This window comes from Rhodamnia argentea, chromosome 3 (genome assembly GCF_020921035.1).
Source record: "Rhodamnia argentea isolate NSW1041297 chromosome 3, ASM2092103v1, whole genome shotgun sequence".
Lineage (NCBI taxonomy): Eukaryota > Viridiplantae > Streptophyta > Magnoliopsida > Myrtales > Myrtaceae > Rhodamnia > Rhodamnia argentea.
In genome coordinates this window covers 15087248-15112839 of record NC_063152.1, presented here as the reverse complement: position 1 = coordinate 15112839, position 25592 = coordinate 15087248, and the positions used below count along the sequence as shown (strand labels likewise).

The window sequence follows — 25592 nt, the reverse complement described above, 5'->3', positions numbered from 1 at the left end:
CCCCAGTGGATAGCTAACCCATTTTAGATGGTGAGTCCCTTCCTAGAGGATAGCCAATCTCATTTTAATAGGTGAAACCCCTTTGTTACAAGGGTGAACCTCTCTTCCAGACGGTGAGTCCCTTCCTAGAGGATAACCGATCTGCATTTTAGATGGTGAGTCCCTTCCTAGAGGATAACCAATCTCATTTTAATAGGTAAAACCCCTTTGTTACAAGGGTGAACCTCTCTTCCAGACGGTGAGTCCCTTCCTAGAGGATAACCGATCTGCATTTTAGATGGTGAGTCCCTTCCTAGAGGATAACCAATCTCATTTTAATAGGTGAAACCCCTTTATTACAAGGGTGAACCTCTCTTCCAGACGGTGAGTCCCTTCCTAGAGGATAACCGATCTGCTTTTTAAATGGCGAGTCCCTTCCTAGAGGATAGCCAATCCCATTTTAATAGGTGAAATCCCTTTGTTACAAGGGTGAACCTCTCTTCCAGACGGTGAGTCCCTTCCTAGAGGATAACCGATCTGCTTTTTAATAGGTAAAACCCCTTTGTTACAAGAGTGAACCTTTCTTCCAAATCTTCAGACAATAACTCGACACCACACGGACGCCGACCATCACAAAATCTTGCGAACCAATCAAAGATAATTCCATACACTCATTCACTCAACCTCGGATCAACAAATCTCGGACCACAAATAGGTGAACTACGGGTAAGTCTCTCTCTCTCTCCTCATTTCTCTTTCACATAAAATGAGCATGAGCTGAAATAATTTCCCGCGAAGTCAGAGCTTTAATGACAAAGGTAAGGCAATTAGATGTCAAGACTTGTTTTCTTTAGATTTTTCCCCAGCAGAGTCGATTAAGAACTCAGGTGTCACCTTGTCTTTGAAAGCAACCTCTAACCGAGATTACTTTCAAAGAGGGGCAACAGTTGACACCCGATTTTTGATCATTTTTCTTGAGTTTTATTTTCTAAAAATTCCCGAAAATTCACAAAAAATCAAAAAAATTAAAAATCAACATTGGAAGCCTTGGCCAAGCATAAGGAACCAATTTTGAACAAAAATTAATTTTTCATATTTTTCACATTTTTTAATATTTTCGAAAAATAGAAAATATTAGAAAATTCATAAAAATACTTTTCGAGGTCGCGAAAATACACAAAAATGTCCAATATTTTTCTTTTCATTCCTTTTTCATATTGACCTCAAGAAAAATCAAAAATTAAACTCAATTTTAGGTGTTCCTTTATAATACCTAAAGTTGAATTTGCACAAAAAATACCAATTGAGTCTTTTTATTTGCAATTTTTGCACATTTTAGGTCTAGACATTCAATTGCAGCCCCTTTGAACTTCAATTTGATCAATTGCACCCTCAATTACACGAATTGCACGAATTAGGCAAAATCCTCAAAATATTTGCAATTTAGTCCATCAACTTGTCAATTTTTGAAATTACTCTTAATTGAGGGACTTTCGTGGCAAAATTAGACCGTCCCCCTAGGTTTTCATGCATTCTAAATCGATTAGCATAGGTCTCATGGCCCTATTTGATGAAATTGACATCCAATTGAACTTTTCCCCAAATTGGGAATTTTGGAAAATTTGGGGCTTTTGTGCAAATTGATAAGAAATTTTGGGCAAAATTAAATTTCTAGATAATATCCAGGCCCCTAAGTGCAATTTTGAGGTTTAATTGTAAGAATTCCCCACCAATTTTGTTTAATTTTGAAAATAGTGGAAATTTTACTGTTTGAATCGGTTCGGATCGGTCGAACCGTCGGTCGGACCGGTCAAACGGGTCCGTAACAGTACATCTTCTTCCTCGCGCGACCATCCCATTTTGTAGATTTGAAGATGAATTTTGATCAGCAAATTGAGGCTCAATTCGAACTTAATTAGACCAATTACCTTAGGGGTTTTGATCCTCGGGCCAAGGTGCGTCGATTGCCGTCGACGGCACGGCCGATCGTTGCCGGAGAACGGGGACATTACCGGTCAAAGCCTCGGCAGTTCGAGAAGTCAACATTTCACAAAATACTCAAATTTGAGCTCAATTCGCGACTAACGGAGGACCAAACGGAGTTTGTTGTGATAGCCGTCTCCGTCGGACTTCCGGCGAACCAAAAATCACGTGGACGCACGTGAGAACGTCACCGACTCAAGCTCCCCCGACGCACCAAAATTTTGAAAGTTGGTATAAAAGGCTTGGGGGAATATTCGCAAAAGGGAGGCTCATTCGGCGACTCACGTAACAGAATAGAGAGAGAAAGAGAGAGAGAGTAGAGCGAGAAGGTCTCGCGGTCGCCATTGCCGTTCATCGGAGCTCGAGCTACTCATCGCTCGGCCGACCAATCCAGGTTGAATCGAAGCACGAGACCACTTCCAGAAGCTTCACACAGGTGCCAGAAAGCGATCGCATACGTTCAATCGGCCTTGGACCTCCGAAAACGGTGAGTTGAACTTTGAATCTCATCTCTGTGCATTAATGGCATCTCATCTTCGCGAGTGTGATCCCGTCAATTAGTGTGTGCGTTTTTGTCCTTAACCATCACCGACCACGATCGCATCGTGTTTCCCCATTGATTTTACCCGAATGCACCGAGTCGAGCCTTCAACATCTCGCGGCCCGGTCGGACTTCGGCCAGGCAACCCTAACCCTCGCGAGCTCAATCGGAGCTCGAGGAAATCTCCCTCGACTCCTTTTCTAGCTTATGTGTGAAGGAATTGGGCTATTATGTCCGATATTGCTTGATTGATTGTTCATAGTTTAGACACATGCGAACTTGATTCTTAGTGATTCAGTGGATGAAATTGTTTGAGTTTCGAATATATTGATCCGGGGAGTGAGTCGAGTCGATCTGTGGTGGTCTCGTGTCGATCCGGCGAGATCTCACCGTTGGATCTCGCCGGAGTAATTCTGGCCGTCCGTGCGGTGCTGTCGCGAGGAAGACGACGACACCGACGTGGCACGATCCCCAGGTCAAAGGCTGATGTGGCGTCGTTCGGTTGGTCCGGCTTGTGTCCGAGTCGGCTTGACCGTTGGCGCGAGCGAGCCGACTCAGATTCAATCCGATAGCTGCGATTAATAGGTGAGTTTAATTCCGGGCCGTCGGATATGATTTTTCGTATTTTTAGATATTAGTATAATAATAAGAAAATAAAAAAATAAATGAAACGGTGCCGTTTAGGTCATTCGGTGAGCGACGTCGTTTAGAACCGGAACAGATGCGTCATCATTTTTGAGTTTAGAGGAAATGAACGGCTCGGATTGTGTCTAGAATAAATCGTGGCCGTTCAAAATAATAAAAGATGCGACGCCGTTTTAATCCAGGTAGAACGAACGGCTTAGATTAGACATAGGCTAGATCGTGACCATCCGCGACTTTTAGCGATGCAGCGCCGTTTTCGTATTAGATGGAATGAGCGGCCGAGATCGAGTCTAGGTTAGATCGTGACCGTCCGTGCTCTTAATAGATGCGCCATCGTTTTTGCGAAGCGAGTCCGATGTGGCGTCGTTTCGTCCCGATCGAGTCGACGGCTGAGATTAATTCTAGGATTGATCTCAGCCGTCCATTCCTTTTATATATATTCCGGATATTAGAAAATAGTTTAGAAAATTCAAAAAAAAATTAGAATAAATGGGATACGGCACCGTTTTGTGTAGAGCGGGTCTGTGATTGGTTTGGACCGGGTTGACCGTTCGTTGAGCGGTTTGACCCGGTCAGAAATATTATAAAAAATAAATAAATAATACATAAAAATTTCCAAAAAAAATCAAAAATTCATAGAAAATTCATAAAAATTCCCAGATTTTCCCAAACAAAATTTTAAAAAATTCCTAGATCGATTCAGGACTCTTATAGTCCGGATTGAGAATTTTCGAGATTTCGAGGGTCAATTCACATCGATCCGGAAAATTCCTAATTTTTAGAAAATAAATGAAAAATTCAAAAAAAAAATTAGAAAAATTAGAAAAATCACAAAAAATCACAAAAAATAGGAAATGGCCACATTCAACTGGCCCGACCTCGATTTTATGATTTTTGGGTCCCAAACCCCAAAAAATGACCATTCTACCCCTCCTGGGCCTTCCGCCCCAAATTTTTCCGAACCACCCCGAAACCCAAATTTGACATTTCTGTGGGCCGATAGAGCCATTTTTAGATATATCGAGCATTGATTGATTGGTTTGATTGCTTGCGATTATATTAATTGCATTTTTAATTTTCTGATTGTTATTGATAGGAATAATAAAATTCCCATCTACGTGATACCTTAAAATCGTTAGAACCTACCTCACCCGAAATTTCATCTGCATGAATTCTTAGGTTAGAAAATCACTCAACATCGGTAACCGAAAGGGCGTCAATGTAAATCTTGGCGTAACCAAGTCCCCGGACCCAAATCTCTGGTTCTCGTAGAACCGAACAGTTTCTCCCGACCGCTCGGTAGGGTTTTCCTATCATACTGTGACATCCTCGTAATCCGGCGGTCGGACCTTCGGGGGTTTCAAAAAAATAAAAATTTTGGACGTTTCCTCATCCTAGGTGCAATTCCTTCGCGGTTCGCCCCAAAGAGGTTCAGGAAAAATAGATTTGGGCTGGATATGGGAAAGGACCCATTTACCCTCGAAAAATACCCCATTTTTTAACTTGGAACGAAGGGTATTTTGGTCATTTTACCCCTTGGCCGAATTTTGACTTTTTTTTTTTTGGAGAAAATCACCAATTTGTCCCTCTTGACTTTCAAGACACCAAAATATCCCACCCAATAATTATTTTAACCTATATTAATTATTTTGGCTTTCTTCTTCTTCATTTTTCAAGACCCCTTTCTCTCTCTAGCTCACTCCCTCTCTTGGCCGAACTCACCCTTGCTCATTCTCTCCCTCATCGAAAATTCTTCAAACAACCGCCGGTGTCGCCTTGAACCGCCGGAGCTCGACTACCGCCGTGAGCTACTCGGAGTCGCCGGATTTCCATGGGTTAAAGCCGGTCAAGAGGAGTTGCCGGAGCCGCCGGATTAGGGTCAAAATTTTTCTTGGTTTCTCGCCGGAAAACTTGCTAAAATAGTGGTAAGTTGGTCCCTAACCTTATATTAGGTATCTAGGATGCTAATGGACTTGAGATTTGGTAGATTTGGGTGAAAAATTGGTTGTTTTTGGCCATTTTTATGCCTTGGCCGAGAATGAATATTTGGAGGAGAGAGAAAGCTTGTTCTTGCATGAATAGTAAAGTCAAGAAGATAATAGTGGTCAAAGTTTAACTATGGTTACTTTATGCCCTAACTAGAGTTACTTTATGCTATTGTTTAACCAAGGTTAGGTTAGTATTTGACTCTAGTTAATTTTTGAACCATGGTTAGTTAATATATTAACTAGGGTTACTTTTATGTGATATAAAGTTGTTATGCCATGGTACTAAATAAATGTGGCATTAGTACTATAGTTTAGTACTATAGTAGAATTATTTTATATGTTAGAAAATTATTATTGTTCGGCTGTGATAAATTTCCACGTTGATATAATTTTAATGGTACGTGATTTATAAATTGCTACGTTAGCGTAATATGGTCGCATGACGTGGATTGGATACTATGGTAGTGTTAATTGATCGGGTAGTATGAATTAATATTTGGTTTAGTGTGGATTAATCGGGTGATCCCGAATTATTAATTCTCTAACGTGAGTGAATCACGTGGTCCCGATCTATTCTGAGAGAAAATGAGAAGGGTCGTATTCAATCAAGTCGCCTCGAGGCCAAAGTGAGCCGTATTCGTCCGATTGTCCGAGACCGAGGAAATGTGAGGGTCGTATTCAATCAAGTCGTCCGAGGCCAAAGTGAGCCGTATTCGTCCGATTGTCTGAGACCGAGGAAATGTGAGGGTCGTATCCAATCAAGTCATCCGAGGCCAAAGTGAGCCGTATTCGTCTGATTGTCCGAGACCGAGAAAGTAAGAAAGTCGTGTTCAATTAAGTCGTCCGAGACCAAAGTGAGTCGTGTTCGACTAATTGTCCGAGACTTGATCCGGTCGTGTTCCTATGTGTCCGAGACCGAGATCCGTGGGTCGTATTCCTATGTGTCTCGAGACCCTGGTATATATATAGAGCCGTGTTCCATAAAGGTCCGAGGCTCAATGTTATGAACTTATTTGATGGCGGTGGAGTAACGTGGAATATTTCCCGGAGTAACGTGGAATATTCCGGTGTAACGTGGAATATTTCCGGAGTAACGTGGAATATTCCGGAGCAATGTGAAATACTTCCGAGTAACGTGGAATATTTTCGGAGTGCCGTGGAATATTTTCGTGGTAACGTGGAAATTTTTGGAGTAAGGTGGACATTTATATTATGGCCTGGTGTGCTAAAAACGGGCCCTGGGAGCACGTAGAATATTTTATTGTTAGACCGAGGCGTGGAACGCCGAAATGGGAGTAACGTAGAATATTGGAGAAGGTGTGAGAATTTTCGGAGAAAGAACGGAATTTTCTGGAATTAAATTGTGGAATTTTTGGGAAGAAAGAAGAATTATTGGAAATTGTTCACTGAAAAATGTGTCTGGAGGCACTAGAGCCCTAATCTAGGATTAGGGGCTAGCTTACCGAGATTTTATCTCACCCCGTCGTGGGTTCGTTGTTTTTCGTACCACCCGCCTCAACCATGAGTGTTACGCCGGGAGATTCGGTATTCCCTAATGTCATGGTACCGGGAGAAGATGGGAGGTTGTAGAGCCATCGGATGTGGAACAGCCACCCGAGCTTGACGAGGATGAGCTGGAGGCGAGAGATGATATAGTACCGGATAACGAGAACGAGGCCTAGGGTAGTTGGCCTCTTGACTTTTGCTGGCTGTTTTATTTGGGATGTATAGTAGGCTTCGACCACGTAATCTTTTTGTTTTAGTGGTTATAGGCTTGTACAGTGGCCTCCGAAGCCGTAGATTTGGAAAATTGTATAGAATGTGTTGATATGTATATAAGTTTGTTTTTACCGTCCCAAGTCATCGTGATGTTAATTGTTTTTGTACGGGGATTTGTTTTTGCTTCCGCATGAATTTGTTGGCCTTTGGATCCTGGAGAACCGTACATAAGTGTGGCCGGGTGGGATGTCGATGAGCTCGCGGGGCTCGGGTCGTGACATCCCCGTTTGGAGTGGTATCAGAGCAAGGTCCGCTCGATCAAATGAGATTGAGACTTGGAGTAATAAGGAGTGATGACTTGAGGACGATTAGATATTGGGACCCTTAGGATAAGACATTGATTTCTCAATCTTGAGGATTATAGGCTTGAACTTGTATTGTATTCGAATGGTTCTAGTATCGTTTTATTTTATTGGTAAACTTGGGTGATGATATTATTGAGGTTTATAAGCGAGCAAGCAGGAAATTGAAGAGTCCTAAGTATGGATTTTGAGGTTGTACATGTGGTTGAGGTTAATAGATGATTGCTTTTGAATAAAGAGTCGGTTGGATTATATGACTATGATTATGGTTTGTTAGTAACTCAACTTGAAGAATATGCTAGAACGTAAGCAATGGATCTATGAGATGTGGCAATCATTGGTGGAATTAGAGATCTTCCGTAGATAAGAATTGATCTGGAAACTACTATGGTACGTCGAGTAACGAGGACAATCGGGTGGTGCTTGTATTTGTGGCATTAAAATGAAAGTCGAGGGATGTGCACGCGTGAGCTTGTCACTATCAGACCTAATAAACTGTTGCTTGGTATGGGACAAGTTGACGGGATACCTATAAACCATAATGAAGCATGGTATGGGACATGTGGAATGGGACTTCCTCCGTAGATGTATGACTTGGGACAACCTGCAACGACCGTGTCCGATGAGGGCGGGGAGTGATCGCCGGGACAGAGAGGTCCGGACAAGGAGCGGCTCCCGACAGGCTTCTAAGATATCAAGGAGCGAGGAATGACCCATGCCATAAATTGAAAGGGAAAGTCTAGGTATCAGGTTAAGTTTGATCTTGATTAAGAGACGTATTGCACTAAGTTGATCCTCAAGGTGAAATTTCAAAATTTGCTTGGCATTTGTGATGGCGCTTGGGATTGGCATGATTAAAGGCTTCGTGCTGGGCAGTGGATGCCGTTATGTAGTTGGCATCATGTGATTGTTATGGTAAAGGTCTAACCGAGAGATTAGACGGCGTGTGAGGTTCATACCCCGTTGAACTGGTATCTTTTGAAAGTGTGACGATCTATTGTGTTCGTATTAGAGGAACATGTGCCTTTATAGTTAAAGTATGAGCGATTGACTCATTGAAGTAATGTCTTGAATGATTGCTTGATGTTGGCCTAGTTGAGGCATGCCTAGTAATTTGTGGTTAATTGAGAAATTGCCTCGTTGAGGCTGACTTGATAGATAGTCACCGGTTAAGGGTGACTTGGAACCCTTGGATAATTGGCCAGTAGCTGAGAGTTACCTAAGAACCACTGGGTGGTTGATTGCTGGTGACAGATAATGAGAGGAGCATCCTGGAATTGCTAGACTCGAGTAGATGACTTAAGTCTTTAATTCCTAGAGGGAATTGTAGTGGTTCAAGTGCCATAAGAACCTAATGAGGTCAAACGACCGCAGTATGGTCACTAGATGAGCATTTTGCTCGAGTATGAAAAATATGAGAAGATTCAAGAACCGAAAGGAATCATGATAAGTGAGCAAAGATGAACCACGAGAGTATGAGCGCTGGAAGAGCGTGTGGCTCGAGCTTGTAAGTTGTGCGAGACCCTAGAGTTGAAGGGGTCAAGAGAACCTTGAGAGGAATTTGAAATTCGATGGGTAGGCGACTCAAGAAGGAGCTGCCGTTGTTGCCCAAAGCAGATAAGACTGCTACCGTTGATTGTGTTGTTAGCAAAGTGAGCTCGTGGGAAAGACGATAGAGAATGGAAAAGAAAATTGTTTGAAAGAAAGCTGTGGAAGGATGCATAAGAGTGAGATTGATTAAGTTTGATGGAGAGAGAGTGAATTGAAATTGCCTCCCTCTAGATTGAGGGTTTTGTGAGAAAACCTTAGAAGTTTTGGGTGCACTAAAGAAAGAAAGTGACCTTGGCGGTGATTAGCCTTAAGAGGCTATTGATGATTGGTGAAATGTCACCAAATGAAGAGTTTTCCTTGCGGGCATCGTACCTATCTAGATCGCCTTTCTTGAGTTGTTTAATGGAAGTACCTTCCTGGGATTGCTTGAGAGCAAAGGTTGTGGGGATCCTAATAATCTTGCAAGGATCCGAGGACAACGACCAATGTGAGACAGAGTTCTCAAAGTCGTTTAAGCATATGTTAAATGTGGTCAAGGATCCTTTGAATAAAACCCGAAGTCCCCGAGTAGATTTGAATTCGGGAGCCTTATGGCTAGTTGTTATTCCCGAGTCCGAGGAATTGTAATAGATTTTAATGAAGGAGCGGATGATTGGAAGACATATGAATAAGAGAACCCTTGCTCATGGATTTCGAGCAAATAAATGTTCATTATGGAACATGGAGCGTGCCTGCGAGAAACGGCTATTGCCTTGGCGTAAGACTCGTAATGAGAGATTGATGTTTTGTTTCTTCCGTCGTGAGGAAAATTAAGGAAGAAGTTATGTCAATTGTTTGATCTTGTTGAATAAAATAGGATTAATTAAGGATGAATCGGGATCACCGGGAAGTGACATTGTGTGTTATTACCCTAAAGAGTAGGGTGTCGTTCTTAAAGGGGGTGATTGGACCATGAGATGGTCGTGGAGGGAAAGGAAAGTGAATGGACTTGATAGTCCTAGTTATTTGTAATTTTATTGATTGGTTGAGGAAGCGAAAAGAGCGTCTAGAGTGTAATTACAAGTGACTTGAGGAAGTCAAGTTGCATGTTCTAGTGTGGATTTATGGTGATTAAGGAGGAACCTCGATTCCTTGAAACCTTGTCACCCGAGGTGATTGAGTCTCCGGAAGAAGAATATCGAGTATGGTGGCATCTAAATCCTGAAGTACAAACTCTGTAGTTGACATAGACTCCAAGATTGACGTCCTGTGGAATGGGAAAGACGAGGGGGATTCGAAGTAAGAGAATGCCACTGAAGTGTATAGTTTCCTTCATGGGGAAAGAGCCCTAGTGTGGAAGGAAGAGAAAATACTAACTGTCTTAATATTAAGATTGAGTGTCAGAACCGAGAAAGAGGACACAAAACTTGGATGATTCCTAAAAGTGAAGTTCAAGAAACCTGTCTTGTAGATGGCATTGAATCTTAGGACATGTCGATGTCCAGTTGAATGAATGAAATCAAGATAGGGTTGCATTAGTTGGTTGTGAAACCAAGAGGGCAAGGCAATAATGCTTCCTAAGGAAAGAATGACGAAAATGAACAAAATGTTGTATGGTCCAAGTGGAGACCCTTGACAACAGAGGGCCAAGGTTTGAGCTCTTAAGTAAGATGTATGAAGAGCAGCTTTGAATGTTCTACGTCTAGTGATAAGAAACCGATGATAGTCAACTTGAGTATCCAAGGAATAATTGGATTGGTTGTTACCGTCTTGAGAGACGATGAAGGGACTCATTTAAGGAGTCATAAGAAACATGGACAGCTTTTAAGAGTATCTTATGGACTCTAAGGAGATGCTCGTTGTATGCTAAATGAGAAGAGAACAAATTGTAGACCTGATGTGGCAAGATTCCTCGGTTATGAAATTTGTGGGAAATGAAATCCCTGTGGAGCCTTTGAGGATTGGAATGAGTGATGAATCGACTAGGGTCGATTTGAGTTGCCGAAACTTAAAGTTTCCCGAGATTGATGGATTGTTATAGACAGATTGTGGAAGGATTCCCCATGGGAGCTGTCCCATTGATGAAATGGGCTAAGGACGAGATGTAACGTGTGAATGAACGTGAAAAGAGTCTTTGAGGACTTGAGTCAAGTTGATGACTAAGCTGTTAATGGCATTATTGTTTGAATCAAAGGGATCAAGAGAATCATAATGATGTGATGTGGAAGGGAGAAATTGAGGCGTAACAAGGCAATCTGAAGATGGTTGTGCGAATAAGCTGTGACAATAAGACCTTACGAGTTGGAATGCTCGATGTATGACTGGAGTTGGTTTGCTAATGTCCTCCCGGACAAAGTTTGGGAAACATGGTTTGGTTGGAAAAAGATTTTGAATCTATATCTACCACAAGAAAATAAGGTAGTAGTTTCCGAGAGGAATTGAACGAGAGGCAACACTAATGTATGAAATTACTTATGGATATGAGAGCGTTGCTTGTATAAAGAAAAACCTCAACGTTATGTGAACTATAGGAGGTTGAGAGCACTGATGCGTAAAAGGGAATTGAAGGAAAGTCACGTAGAACAAAGAGATTACCCAAGTATTATTACTGCGATGCCCATATCGCTAAGGAGGGATGGATTAATTAGCGGATGCTTATAATTGAGAATTGAGCAATGTGTAATTGGTGATAGAGGGACAGATCTTCCCTCGAGAAATAAGAGATTAAACTTCTAAATTGGAAGTTTTCCAATTGGCTAGTTTGATGGCTACTTGAAGCATCAAGCCCGAAGGTCGAAAGGAATTGAGATGTGGCGATGAATGGACTCGGACTTCTAAGGGTCGTGGAAACGAATAGAATAAGGAGGAAATCCAGACTTCTGAGTACTTGGAAAAGAAACCTCGAAGTTGAGGATAGAAACCTTGAAGCTCAATACACGAGTGTACGAGTTCAATAGTGGAGAGGAATCTAAAGATATGACCTCATCGAAATTTGAGGGGAGAATTACGGTGTCCAATGAAATGGACCGAATGTTGGATCGATCTTACATGTGGTCAAGGATGAGACATGCCGGCTAAGAAGAGGCATGACCTTGAAAATCGAAAGATTACTATGATCGTTGAAGGTTTTCAAATGGAATTAAGAGCAGATTACTATGAAAGTAATCTTGAACTTGCTTAAGGAGTCGAGAAGGTTACGACTCGATTTGAATAATAGAGGGCAAGTTGATAAAGGCCATGAGTCTTATGCAATGCTTTGGAAAGACCTTCATCCGAATTAGAAAAGCTGGATTGTAGTGAGGTATGCATGTTATTCTTGGACCAATAGACAATTGAAGAGGTGATTTGAATACTCAAAGGCATGCTACCAACAGATTTTGCGAATGTCAAAAGGGAAGAGGAAGGTGAACATAGTGGAGGACCAAAGAAAACGAGTTCAAAGGATGAAAACCATTGCTGTTGAGGACGTTATCGAAGTGTCGAATGACGACAATGACTACTTTGGAAAGCATGGTAGCGATGAGGCATCGGTACCCCCTAAAACGAGATGATTGGAGAATTGCAAATTTCGAGGACGAAATTTTTGTAAGGAGGGAAGAATTGTGACATCCCGTAATCCGGCAGGTCGGACCTTCGGGGGTTTCAAAAAAATAAAAATTTTGGACGTTTCCTCATCCTGGGTGCAATTCCTTCGCGGTTCGCCCCAAAGAGGTTCGGGAAAAATAGATTTGGACTGGATATGGGAAAGGACCCATTTACCCTCGAAAAATACCCCATTTTTTAACTTGGAACGAAGGGTATTTTGGTCATTTTACCCCTTGGCCGAATTTTGACTTTTTTTTTTGGTGGAGAAAATCACCAATTTGTCCCTCTTGACTTTCAAGACACCAAAATATCCCACCCAATAATTATTTTAACCTATATTAATTATTTTGGCTTTCTTCTTCTTCATTTTTCAAGACCCCTTTCTCTCTCTAGCTCACTCCCTCTCTTGGCCGAACTCACCCTTGCTCATTCTCTCCCTCATCGAAAATTCTTCAAACAACCGCCGGTGTCGCCTTGAACCGCCGGAGCTCGACTACCGCCGTGAGCTACTCGGAGTCGCCGGATTTCCATGGGTTAAAGCCGGTCAAGAGGAGTTGCCGGAGCCGCCGGATTAGGGTCAAAATTTTTCTTGGTTTCTCGCCGGAAAACTTGCTAAAATAGTGGTAAGTTGGTCCCTAACCTTATATTAGGTATCTAGGATGCTAATGGACTTGAGATTTGGTAGATTTGGGTGAAAAATTGGTTGTTTTTGGCCATTTTTATGCCTTGGCCGAGAATGAATATTTGGAGGAGAGAGAAAGCTTGTTCTTGCATGAATAGTAAAGTCAAGAAGATAATAGTGGTCAAAGTTTAACTATGGTTACTTTATGCCCTAACTAGAGTTACTTTATGCTATTGTTTAACCAAGGTTAGGTTAGTATTTGACTCTAGTTAATTTTTGAACCATGGTTAGTTAATATATTAACTAGGGTTACTTTTATGTGATATAAAGTTGTTATGCCATGGTACTAAATAAATGTGGCATTAGTACTATAGTTTAGTACTATAGTAGAATTATTTTATATGTTAGAAAATTATTATTGTTCGGCCGTGATAAATTTCCACGTTGATATAATTTTAATGGTACGTGATTTATAAATTGCTACGTTAGCGTAATATGGTCGCATGACGTGGATTGGATACTATGGTAGTGTTAATTGATCGGGTAGTATGAATTAATATTTGGTTTAGTGTGGATTAATCGGGTGATCCCGAATTATTAATTCTCTAACGTGAGTGAATCACGTGGTCCCGATCTATTCCGAGAAAATGAGAAGGGTCGTATTCAATCAAGTCGTCCGAGGCCAAAGTGAGCCGTATTCGTCCGATTGTGCGAGACCGAGGAAATGTGAGGGTCGTATTCAATCAAGTCGTGCGAGGCCAAAGTGAGCCGTATTCGTCGATTGTCCGAGACCGAGAAAGTAAGAAAGTCGTGTTCAATTAAGTCGTCCGAGACCAAAGTGAGTCGTGTTCGACTAATTGTCCGAGACTTGATCCGGTCGTGTTCCTATGTGTCCGAGACCGAGATCCGTGGGTCGTATTCCTATGTGTCCGAGACCCTGGTATATATATAGAGCCGTGTTCCATAAAGGTCCGAGGCTCAATGTTATGAACTTATTTGATGGCGGTGGAGTAACGTGGAATATTTCGGAGTAACGTGGAATATTCGGTGTAACGTGGAATATTTCCGGAGTAACGTGGAATATTCCGGAGCAATGTGAAATACTTCCGGAGTAACGTGGAATATTTTCGGAGTGCCGTGGAATATTTTCGGGGTAACGTGGAAATTTTTGGAGTAAGGTGGACATTTATATTATGGCCTGGTGTGCTAAAAACGGGCCCCGGGAGCACGTAGAATATTTTATTGTTAGGCCGAGGCGTGGAACGCCGAAATGGGAGTAACGTAGAATATTGGAGAAGGTGTGAGAATTTTCGGAGAAAGAACGGAATTTTCTGGAATTAAATTGTGGAATTTTTGGGAAGAAAGAAGAATTATTGGAAATTGTTCACTGAAAAATGTGTCTGGAGGCACTAGAGCCCTAATCTAGGATTAGGGGCTAGCTTATCGAGATTTTATCTCACCCCGTCGTGGGTTCGTTGTTTTTCGAGACCACCCGCCTCAGCCATGAGTGTTCTCGCCCGGGAGATTCGGTATTCCCTAATGTCATGGTACCGGGAGAAGATGGGAGGTTGTAGAGCCATCGGATGTGGAACGACCACCCGAGCTTGACGAGGATGAGCTGGAGGCGAGAGATGATATAGTACCGGATAACGAGAACGAGGCCTAGGGTAGTTGGCCTCTTGACTTTTGCTGGCTGTTTTATTTGGGATGTATAGTAGGCTTCGACCACGTAATCTTTTTGTTTTAGTGGTTATAGGCTTGTACAGTGGCCTCCGAAGCCGTAGATTTGGAAAATTGTATAGAATGTGTTGATATGTATATAAGTTTGTTTTTACCGTCCCAAGTCATCGTGATGTTAATTCTTTTTGTACGGGGATTTGTTTTTGCTTCCGCATGAATTTGTTGGCCTTTGGATCCTGGAGAACTGTACATAAGTGTGGCCAGGTGGGATGTCGATGAGCTCGCGGGGCTCGGGTCGTGACACATACCCTCCAATAAATTGGTCGGTGGCAACTACAAATGCATGTATACTACGCACATGCCACACGACCACACTAAGGTCGATCTCAATAAATTTTTCTCCCACTTCGCGATTCGAGTAATGGGTCTTGGGAGAGACCCGCGATCCTAAAAATCCCGCCGACAACCGGGGTTATATTAAAAAGGATTGGCTCGTTAACTCTCACTCGCCCCGCGCGTATCGACGAACGAACGGAGGGTCGTAATAAAAATGTACTACAGTTTGGGTAGATGTAGGTGGAGAAGATCCGCAACCACATCGTTATGAAGCGTGGTTCCGTAAGATAGGGAACAATAGTTTGTTCGGGCCTCTGCAGCCATCCGATGTACCCTGCGATGTAGTTCCGGGATGGTGCCACCCGTCCCGTGAAGATGTTGAGGGTGTAGTTCAAGTGTCGGCAGCTGCTTCTAGGAACATAACGGAGAAGACCTCGACGGCGGAGGAGGATCACGAGTCGATCGTAATATCTGATTCGGAGAAGGACGAGTCGGAGGATGAGATTCTGGAGACGAGCTTCGATACTTTCTCCGAGTACGTTCCGACATGAGATGAGGCTGAAGACGTGACTATTAGTTCCTCCGAGTAGTCTAGTTGCTCTTGATAAGTTTCTTTTGGGGTAGATTCGGAGGAATCTGGATGTTCGGTTTTTTGGGTTAGCTCATATTGTACATGTTCTTCTATTAGTACGCATGTGACCACCGTCTTGTATATATTTGTTGTTGTGTGTTACTGCCTTTTGTTCATATCTTTTATTATCGGGGTTGGAGTATTCCTTCCGCATGCACATTTATTTTATGTGTTCGCTGTAGATGTAGTATCCTGGGTTTAAATTATACGGCTTGGGCGAGTGTGCATTCTCAAAAGACGGCAGGACGTTACATCCGAGGTCTTTGAATACCATAATCCCATGTTAGGATTGGTTCCAATATATTTTATAATCTTATTTATCTTAGAGAGGTGTGACTTTTTAGGATTTGATTAGAATATGGCGCACATATACAAACTAAAAATGACGTCGGGCCTAGAAGTAATAAGATATAATAGGGAACCAATCATGCTTCTATATAACTTCTGATCAACCTATTTGCCTTGTTCATCCTTATCTAGCTTGGATGAAGAAGACATTGGTGATTCAGTTTTCTTACAGTTTTCCTGACCAAATTTCTTCACAATTTCTTTCGCATACTTCTCTTGATATATGAAGGTTCATTGTTCAGTTTGATTCACTTGTAGTCCAAGGAAGAAAGTGAGTTCCCCCATTATGCTCATTTCGAATTCACTCTGTATGATATGAGATAAATTCTTGCAAAGTTTTTTTGTTAGAAGAATCAAATATAATGTTATCAACATAAATTTGGATGAGCGGGATATCTTTACCTTCCTTCTTGATAAATGAAGTTGTATCTACTTTATCTTTTTCAGCAAGAAAATTACTTAAGCTCTCATACCAAGCTCACGAAGCTTGCTTGAGTCCATAAAGAGCCTTCATGAGTTTGTAAACATAATCTGAGCTTTTTGGATCTTCAAAGTTTGGGGATTGTTCCACGTATACTTCTTCTTTAATGTAGCCATTCAAGAATGCACTCTTGTTTTTCATTTGATATAGTTTGAAGTCATTCTAACAAGCATAGCCAAGTAGTAATCCGATAGATTCCAATCTTGGTATTGGAACATATGTTTTGTTGTAATCAATTCCCTCTTCTTGAGAGTATCCTTTTGCTACAAGTCTTGCATTGTTTCTTGGAACTTTGCCCTTATCATCCAACTTGTTTTTGAATGCCCATTTGGTTCCAATAATTGGATGATCCTTGGGTCCGGGTACAAGTTCCCAAACTTCACCGAGTTTGAACCGATGTAGCTCCTGTTGCATCGCTTCCATCCAGCTTTTGTCTGCAAGAGCCTCCTCAATTCCTTTGGGTTTAACTTCTAAAACTAGTGTGAATGCATTTATGGCATTCTTCGTTTTGGATCTGGTTCTAATCCCTTCTTCTATCTTCCCCATGACAAGATATGTAGGATGACTAGATTTGTATTTTCAATTCTTGTTAAGTTTCTGATGTTCATCTTCTAGAGATTTATCTAGATTCTCATCTTCAGAAGATGTAATCATCCGAGTGTCTTCCATGTTGTGAGTCTTTACTAGGTGTTGTGTCTTCGGATGTCGAAGTTTGCTTAGATGATGGATTCATCTCAAATAATATGGTGATTTCAGTATTTATCTTCCGAATGTCATTTCCATCTTCAACTTTCAGGTTCATTGATTTTTCAACTGCTCTTGAACTCTTGTTGAAGACTCTGTATGCCTTGCTTGAAGTGGAATAATCAAGAAATACACCTTCATCCGGTTTTTCATCAAACTTTCTCGAACGGTCATTTGAGTTCTTGAGGATAAAACATTTACAGCTAAATACATGAAAGTATGATATGTTTGATTTCTTGCTTTGGTAAAGCTCATAGGGGGTCTCAAGCAATGGTCTTGGGAAAACACGATTTATGATATAACATGCAGTAGAAATAACTTCTGTCCAAAATGAGAATAAGCTTTGCTTTCTATCAAAAGAATTCGTGTCATTTCTTATAAAGATTGATTTTTCCTTCTATTTACTCCGTTTTGTTGAGGAGTATAAGGGGAAGAAAAATTATGCTAAAAATCATTTTGATCACAAAAATCTGCAAAGATTTGATTTTCAAATTCTCCCCCATGATTAGTTTTGATGTTGGAAATTGAATAACCTTTTTCGTTTTGAACTTTCTTTGATAAACTTTCAAAATATGGAAATGCTTCATTTTTATATACAAGAAAGAAAACCCAAGTAAATCTAGTATAATAGTCTACTATTACCGGACAATACTTTTTACTTGCAATGCTCTAGGTTCGAGCAGCTCCGAACATATCCATATGTGGAAGCTGCAGAGCACGATTAGTGGAAACTTGATTTATTGATTTGTAAGAGTTTCTTACTTGTTTTTCAAGAGTGCAGGCGTTACAAAGGTTTGCTTACTCAAATTTAGCATCTGGAAGTCATCGTACAAGCCTTTTTTAGGAAACCATTGAGATTTATTTGAAGCTTATGTGTCCCACCTTCTTATGCCGTAGTTCTGAGTCATCTTTGACGGATACTAGACATTTGACTTCCTCGGATGATGTGCCTAGAAGATAGATATTGTCATGTCTATGTCCTATGAATAAGCATTTGTTGTTCCGGTGACACCTGAGCATTTATCCTTCACAAAAGATATTTTATATCCAATATCACATAGTTGGCTTATACTTACAAGATTGAAATTCAAACCCTTAACCAATAAGACGTCATTGATGAAGAGATTGCCAATCTTCACGGTTCCTTTCCTAATAATTGTTTTTTTTTATTGTTATTGCCAAGGGAAACACTTCCTCCATCAAATATAGTGAGATTGACAAATATTTTAGAGTATGTAGTTATACGTCTAAAACATCCACTTTCAAAGTATCACTTATTTCTTCTTTTCATTGGTACCTACGAGCATCAAAAGAATTCAAGTTTTCTTTGATACCAAAATCTGTTTGAGTCCTTGTGAATTAGAGGAGTTTGTAAATCTCAAGATATCTCGAGTGGGTCTCCGGATCTTAGGACAACAACTTTTGGAGTATTTCATATCACCACATTTTGAGCATTTAGAGAAATTCCGTCCCTCGGATCTTACGAAATGCTTATAAAAAGAATTTTACAAGCATGTTTAGAGGGCCTTTTCTAAGCCTTTCTTTGACTTTAGGAAAATTATTTTTCAAATCACTTTCTTTTTTAAAACAAAGTCTTGATTTATTATAGTAAGGAACTTGTATAGAAAAAATATGTTGTAAATTTTTTGAACTAGATGAAAATTTTTTGTTGATATCTGAAATTTTCTTTTTTCAAAGAAATGTTTTCCTTTTTCAAGGAATCATTTTCCTTTTTCAAAAATTCGTTCCCATTTTTCAAATTCTCATTTTCCTTAGAAGTCAAATGAGATTTTTCTTTGATTTGAGAAAATTCGCTTTCAAGATTCGCTTTGAAGAAAACTTATTTTATCCTTTTAAGAAACATCATTTTATTTTAAAAAGGCTACTTCCTCTTTCAATTCGTAGAGCCTTTTAAGAGTGGTTTTATAGTCTGAACACAACTCATCTATATATGAGATATCTTAGGAGGGATTCTAGAATGAGTTACCTCGCATTCATTCTCAAAGTCCGAGTTGGCCATTAAATAGATGTTGGAATATTCCTTATCACTTTCGCATTTTGTGTCGCTCCAAGTTTCTGCCTTCAAGGCTTTCTTGAATTTTTCATCCCTTCCTTTTTTCTTTAGGAGAGGATAGTTAGGCTTGATATGTCCTCTCTTTTTGCATTCATAAGAAATAACATCTTTGCTTTCGTCTGTACGACCGGATGATCTTCTTTGATTATAGTGTTTGAAATTGCTTTTGACTTTGTAATTTTTGCCTTTCTTGGCCATTCTTATGAACTTCTTGACCATGAATTATAGTTCCTCATCGTCTTCATCTTCAGAATTTGAGACATCATAATTAGCATTACATTTCAAAACAATATATTTCTTACTTTTTGAGTGAGTTTCCTCGTTGATTCTTTCATTTTCGTAAGTTTGAAGAGTTCTAATGAGTTCATTCATGGACAGAGGTGAGATCCTCTAAGTCTCTCGAATGGAAGTTTTGATGTTGACCCATTCTTTGTGAGTGCCCTAATGAGTTTGTTGACTCGCATCCGCCCAGCACATGTTGCCCATAATAGGTGAGGCCATTCACTATTTCAATGAATCTATCAAACATTTCATTCATCGTTTCATTAGGCTTCATTTTGAAGGCTTCAGATTGGCCAAAGAGTATGTTAACTTTGATGTTAACTTTGGTCTCCTTGACCCTGTCTGTTCCTTCATAGGTTACGTAGAGTTTGTTCCATATCGATTTTGGAGAGGAACAACTTGCAATGCGTTTGTATTCAGTGGGAGATAATACATTATAGATGGAATAAACATCTTTAGTATATATAGTATCTCTCTTTGCTAATTCAATGGCAATTAGAACATCGGTGGAAGTAGTGTTGGCGTTATCCCCCGCATTTAAGTTGCCTCAAGCGCTCGTAGATGGATCAATACTTCTTTGAACAACGTTCCAAATCTGCGATGCCTTGAATTTATTCACCCAATCATTATATTATTGTCCTTCGAAGTAAGGTGATCCGTTATTGATACCTCCTTCAATCCATCCGGGAGAAAAGTTGCTAGCCATAAAGATCATTAGCTCAGAAGTAATAACACTTCAAAAAATATGAGTACCAGACTACGATACCAATTGTTGTGGCTAGCGTTATCACCTAAAGGGGGTGAATAGATGATTTGAAATATTTTAAGAAAATTAATGCAGAATGTAAATGAGTATGCTCAGAGCTTCATTAAGATGATGATAGTTAGTAAGTTTAGAGATAATCTCGGATGCAACGCTTTGCACAATTTAACTATCACAGTAAGCAATCAAAGAGAGTAAGAGTAAGAAAATATACATAGAAGATTTATAGTTATTCAACTTTATTGAAGCCTACGTCCACTTCTTCGCGGCGACAATGGATTGGCTGGATTCCACTAGTGAATAGCTCGAGGTTAGATTTTGGTGAATAGACTTTTCATCTAACTCTCTTCCACTCGTATGTTCTCGTTCAAGTATTACAGTGTAGGATCAAAGGTATGTGAAGGATGTGAGCTCTCTTGGTCTTGGAATTTTGAATTCTTTTCCCTTACTAGTGCGTTCTTCAGCCTTGAAGTATCCTTTTATACTCCTCTATATCCAACCGTCCGTTGCAAGATCTCCAGGAGGATCGCTCTCCAAAACTTCCGCACTTGGATGAGACCGTATACAAATGATTTCGTAGCCATTGAGGTCGATAAAGGAAAGAATCCCCCTTTGAATCAAATCGTTCATACAATAGTGACCCCGAGTTTCCATAGATAGATTACTTCATTATGTGAGTCATCCTTATCTCCGTTAATCCACATCCTTGATTGATCTTCATGATTAAGAATCTCCAAGTACGAATCCAACTTGATCACTAGCCATTGTGATGATATAATATATCAATTAAATCATCTTAAATACATCTCTTTATAATCTAGTCGTTGCATGTGAAATACTTCTCTTAGAGCTTGAACGTCATTCCAACGTCCCGAACTCGATACAAATGCTAAGTCTCTCGTAACAACATTTGAACCTTTCCCCGCCGATTTAATTCTATGTAACCCACACCTATGAATAATCTGCAAAATAAGTATTTCATTGTATTAATTCAAATAAACAGATTATGAATTGTTTTGTCAACTTCAAAATCAATTATGGATTTTTCTCAATACCGGTGAAAGTGGCGGAATTAATTCAAAAAGAGAAAGCTGAGTGGGATACCCACACAATTAGACTTATGTTTGACGAGGATATAACTAAGGAAATTCTCTCTATCCCTCTAAGCCCCCTCCTTTCGAAGATAAGCTGAAATGGACGCGAAATCAAATAGGGAACTTCTCTTCTCTGCTAAGAGTGCCCACAATTCTCTCCGAGAAGTCGAGCAGAAACAGAACACGAACGTGGCTTTTACCTCCTTCCAACCATCCCGCAAACTCTGGAATGACATTTGGAAGGCCCAAATCCCCCCAAAAGTACGAATCTTTCTATGGGATATATGTCAGAATGCCCTACCCACAAGAGGCAACCTTTTCAGGCGGAACGTAATCTCCCAACTCCTATGTCCTGTATGCAGTCAACAAGCAGAAACTGCTGAGCATATTTTCTTGTTCTGTCCGTGGACAGAACAGTTCTGGAAAAAAGCATAACAGAAGTCAGAGGAGTCCTCCAAGCTTTTCTCTTATTGACGCTTGGCTCCAGGATAAATTGGAGGAACCAAGCCACCCACCCACTTTTGACTTGACTGCCATCATCCTTTGGGGCATATAGAGAAAAAGAAACAACTTAGTCTTTCGGGGATTAAAGCCAAAAGCATAAAACCTACTTGAGGAAGCAGAGGCAACACTTACAAGCTACCGAAAGTTCTTCTTGACTGATTCACAGGAAAAATCCATCCTTGCTTTGCTCTGATAGCCGAAGCTAGGGCCTTGGTCGCTGGCTCGAAGCTACTAGAAGCAAAGAGAGAGTTGGGAGAGAAGAAGAAGCTTCGAGTGTACGTTGAATCTGACTCTCTATCCTTAGTTCGTGTGGTCAAAGGAAAGACTGAAGCGTATTGGAAGGCTGAACCTCTCTTATCTGCGAGGCCCAGATAATCCTAGCCCACCATCCAAATATAACGGTGGCCCATTGCAAGAGAGAAGCCAACTGGGTGGCCGACTGGATTGCCAAAATGCACCGATCTAACTGTATTTCGGCCTTTTGGTTCTCGTCCCCTCCCAAACCCCTTTGGGAGTTTCTTGTTGTTGATGCCCCTTGTTTGGGCTCTTTCTGCGAGAACCTTCAATTATCAGCTATGCAGTTTGCTTTCGATGAAAAAAAAAAAAATTGTTTACAAAGTCAAAGACTTAGATTTGATTGGTTCACGGGGCATACCAAATGTTTTGTGGGCCTCTAGAGTAGCTACGATTATTAAAAAAGAAAGTAAAAAAAATCAGCAAACAGAAAACAATTACTCAGAGGTCGGAAGCGTCATTTCGAGGAAGCCAGAAAAATTTGTCTTATTAGTCAGCCTATGGCAAAAGCTAACCCGATGATGAATAAACTAAACTCCATTTTCCGTGCAAGAAAAAGGAGAACGAAAACTAAACAGATGAAAGTCATTCCCTCGAAGCCGGCATATTAGTAAAAAAATTTATCTTATGTTGAGCATCATACTCTTCTAGAATTTAAGAAAATAAATTTAATATCAAACAGAGAAGCTTTTGTCAATAAGGCAATCTGAATAACGCGCTGTATGCCGTCTTCAGTGCAAAATAAGTCCATGTGTTCACACCTATTAGGTATCTTGGTCCATCCTTAAGCACCGTCATTCCCCAAAGTTCTAATATTACTAATAGATCTAATATTATTGTTTGTTGACCCTACCGCAGAGAAAAGTCATGCATCTGTGACCTCCAGTACATGATTAAACCAAAAAGAAGATCAAATAGTGAGCGAACTACAGAGTCGTGTGGTCCACATTTAATTAATCTAAAATCTGAAAACTTTGCCGGGTAAGCATGAACATTCAGCTTTCTTGTCGGCAGCTAATCGCCCATTTAATTAGTGAAAATATTACGAGTATTCATCTTTATTTCATGAGAATATGTTTGTATATGTAACATACCCCAAATTTATATCGAAATTATAGGGGATGATCGGTTGTCCTATAAAGGACGAAGACATTAACGAAAATCATTTCATAAGAATTTAACTTCATACCAAATCATTCATCACGTAAAACTTGTATCTACAAAACTTAAGAATACCCAAACCGTGTCCGAAAGGAATTCAATAGTACTCTCAATTTCCTAACATTTATTTGGTAAATGCCATGCAAGGTCACCCCATATCAGTCTGCACATGCCCCCATTTACTCTTATTCGTTCTTCTAGAATGGTAATAGAAAGGGAGAGCAAGATTATAGGTGAAGGCTTAGACTTTATAGTCCATAGGGTTTGCGGACGTTTTAGGGGTCTTTAGCTAATAATTGTGTGTATAAAAAAATGAAATAGGGTCGTTACTTGTGCATATGTTAAATTGTTATTGATCACTTGAAGAAAAGTAAAACAAAGGAAAGACAACTACTCGAAGGTTGGGAATTTCTTGTGCTTTCGAGGAAGCCAGCAAAGTTTTTTCCTTATTAGTGAGCCCATAAGGAAGGCTAACCCGATGACATGAAATACTTCATTTTCAAAAAAGAAAAATGAATATTAAACAGATGAAAGCTATTCCCTCGAAGTCGGTACACTTCTTGTTTGTTTGTTTTTTTTTTTGGTCGAATTTGCTGTTACTCTTCATCGCGTGTAATTATATGTCTCTTGGGTGGTCATACGGTAGATTATTATATAGCAAGAAAAAATAAAAATTCTTCTTAGAGGGTGGGGATGAACTTTCGAGGAAGCAAGAAAAGTCGTTTTTTTATCAGCCCGTGACTACTTTTGTTGGCCATGGAGAAGCTTGTGTCGCTCGCACAGTCCGAATAACGCCGTGGCACGCGGTCTTCAGTGAAAAAGGTCCACGTGTTCACACCTTTAAATGTCTTAGTCCATCCTGAACCACCACCATTTGCTAAAGTACTAAAAAAAGTTACCTATCTTTCTCTCTCCTCTGGTATAAGAATGAATCACCAAGAAGATCAAGTGGTGCACGAGCTACGTGAAAACACCGCGTCAAATCTTAAGCTCATAGTCTATTTTGATTGTTGAACTCCATCATCCAGTGGCTTCTTCATCGAAATCCAAAAAAACTTATGATATCTTCTTGAGTTTCAGAGGAGAGGTGCGTAACAACTTCGTCAGTCATCTCTATAGAGCGTTAGTCCAGAATGTAATACACACTTTCCAAAACAACAAAGAATTGAGGAAGGGAGACAGTATATCAGTGCTTATGAAGGCCATCGAAGAATCGTGCATCGCAATTATCGTTTTCTCTGAGAATTACACTTCCTCATGGTGGTGCTTGGAAGAGGTGGCCAAGATTATGGAGTGCAATGCACAAAAGGTCATCACCGTTCGACCGGTGTTTTATAAAGTTGACCCAAAAGAAGGGGAGAGCGAGTTATGCACAAGGGCTGGCTAAGTATGAGTCTAAGCATGGAAAGGATTCGGAGGAAATAAAGAGATGGAAGAATGCCCTTTTCAACGCCGGGAACATGGTCGGGTGGACTTTGAATGATGGGTAAGTAGAGAGGTTTCCATATTTTGTATGTGAAACTAATCTTTACAAGTATGGATATTGTTTGTAAAAATAACTGAATGAATAAATCGTAAATGTTAGTAATTTCATGTAAGAGTTAGGAAATACAAATGAAATTCGGCAAAAGATTAGAAAAGTTTATGATTAAAGGACAACTAAACTTTGCTTTGTAACTCAAATAAGAATTAATAACCCAAAATTAGTTGATAACTTAATTGAAGAAAAGTTGATAATTTACCCTAATTAAGGTTGGCACATTCTGAAATGAGCTAGTAAGTAACTTAAATGAGAGCTATTAACCCAATAGAAATAATTGGTAAAATCTAAAAATATAGGTAAACATTAACAAGTAGTTCAAGCGAGATTTGGTAACCCAAGACTAAAAGTAATTATTTCATATGACAAAGGTTGGTAAATCATTCTAATTTATATTAGTAATTTCATACAAAAAATAAATTCGCTGTCATAAGTTATGCAAATCAAATTTGATAAGTTAGTACAAAATTCGTAATCTTCAAATTATAAAAAAAGTTGGTGAATTCACAAAATCACTGGTAAATTACTAAAAAGTTATAAGTCACCGATCCTTTTTTCACCGACAATTTTTAGGATTCCAATACTTATTTTGAATTCACTGGCACGAAAAGGAAAAAAAAAAACTTAATTTTGGGCATAGAGCAATAGAATTCTGCCTTCAGCTTTTGCTAAGCCCTGTTTCATTCGAGTAAGGTCTATAGCTCTT

The 25592-nt window shown here is 40.0% G+C and overlaps 1 protein-coding gene and 1 long non-coding RNA gene across 2 annotated transcripts in view; both read left to right on the top strand.

The window, feature by feature from the left end:
• The window catches only part of LOC115729247 (disease resistance protein RUN1-like), a 1053956-nt gene that overhangs the window by 82984 nt on the left and 945380 nt on the right, over positions 1–25592 (top strand). The gene's annotated exons all lie outside the window — the stretch shown is intronic.
• On the top strand, positions 11066–24706 carry LOC125314496. The gene is made up of 3 exons (XR_007197970.1): positions 11066–11077; positions 23118–23126; positions 24537–24706. It is a non-coding gene; the product is annotated as an uncharacterized LOC125314496 (long non-coding RNA).